The sequence below is a fragment of the Cyprinodon variegatus genome, unplaced genomic scaffold (assembly GCF_000732505.1).
Source record: "Cyprinodon variegatus isolate N-32 unplaced genomic scaffold, C_variegatus-1.0 Scaffold214, whole genome shotgun sequence".
NCBI classification, from domain to species: Eukaryota; Metazoa; Chordata; class Actinopteri; order Cyprinodontiformes; family Cyprinodontidae; genus Cyprinodon; species Cyprinodon variegatus.
Genome location: NW_015150667.1, coordinates 329,640 through 331,450, shown reverse-complemented (window position 1 = coordinate 331,450; position 1,811 = coordinate 329,640).

Here is a 1,811-nt window from a genome sequence, read left to right as displayed (position 1 = left end):
GGACCACAGTAATCGCTGCATTAAACCAGGTCAGTTTAGCTACCATTTACATGATTCGAGTGTTTGTGTCTGAAAGCATTAGATGCCATTTGCTTTGTTAATCTGGTGCAGAAATAAAATAAAGATAATAAGAGGACACTGGCCCATTGTTAATTTGTGAATTCTTGTTTTCTGTTTGTGTTATATAACACATAGAGTATATCATACGGCTATAGCATGAAGAATAAGCTTAAATTGATTTATTTTGCAAAAGTAACATTGGTTTTGTGAATTGTTTCCCTGAGGAGCCTCCTTAGATGTATTTCAAACATCCATGAAACCACCTCTGAGACTTCACACCATACTCCCCCTCATACAGAAATATTCTCCAAACACATCCCCCCAGACACTTTACATTTTTCAGTTACACTGCTGAGGTGCGATATGATGCAAATATTTATGATTACTTATGTGAACGGAACTGTAAGATAGTTTTCTATAACAATATAAAAGAAAGTCAAATGTAAAAGCATGACCCTCATATAAATAACATGATAGGAAAAAAAAGAGCATTAGAAAAGAGGAACATGGGTAGAATTTGCGCTTTGAATCAAAATAGAGGTGAAAGGGTTTTGGACAGTGCATTAGAATCTCTTTTGTTCGGGTTTGTAATGGACTTCTCCCTCAATGAATGGCTCTCACATTGGATGAACTTTTGATCTTCATGGAGCCATTATGGGAATTGGAAAATACAGACTCCACCTCTATGAAACCTGTTTTACACATAAAATCCTGAAATAAAAACATTATTTGCGTCATTTATTGCTATAAAAAACGATACCTCACCCTATGAATCATAAACACCTTATTGTTATGTGTAATTTTGTGGAAAGGATGTATAGAGGAAAGTTCCCTTGTTATTTTAAATTTGAAAATCATTAACAATCCAGAATAAGCAGATATTTAGGCAATAATCATATCCCTAATCATGGTATTTTACACACAGTTGTTGCAGTTTATATAGATGGAGCTGTTACTTTGACTGAGATACTCTAAAAGGTTAAACTCTTCTCAGCTCTGTGGTTCTTCTAACAGGGTAAAATAAGTTTCCTCTTGAAAAAAAACAACAAAACAATAGTAACACACATACTGCTGCTTCTTATTTCCCTCCTGTAATTATGTTGTGTCCCAGGTGTTTCCATACTCACTGTGATGCAGATGTAAGTCTGAAAAAACAATATTGCATTTCTGACGGATGTATTCCTCCCTCAGGGCCAAAATAAAACCTAAAGATGTAAATATTGTTGTCATTCTTCACATATAAATGACTGCTTTGTTCCCACTTATAACATGTCTCTTTGTGTTTTACTACATAATGTTGCAATACTAGCACTAACTCAGAATAAGCCATAGAGAATTTTTTCATGTAGATTAATTAAAAGCTAATTAAGCACCACAGTGTCCAATATGGGCAGCTGTATTAGCTTAAACCTTGAGCAACTGTGGAGTTTACTCAACCTTATATGGTTAAGGCTTAATCACAGCAAAACCAATTAAAGGCCTGCACAATGTTTTTAGACAGCTGTTTTTACAGCGGTTTAACTTCTTTTATCACTAGCTTACCTTGAGCTTACATTGTATTACCATTACAATTTAATCTTGTAAATGCTTTTTGCAGCTTCTTGGCATATCCTTTTATGTTAATTATGTTATGATTTATATTATGGGGAAAGCCTGTATGTGTATTTTATTTTTTTTTTATGTGGACTTTTAAAGAGCAGTAGGGATTTATTATGTAAAAACACTACTTTACTATCTGGAAGTCCACAAAC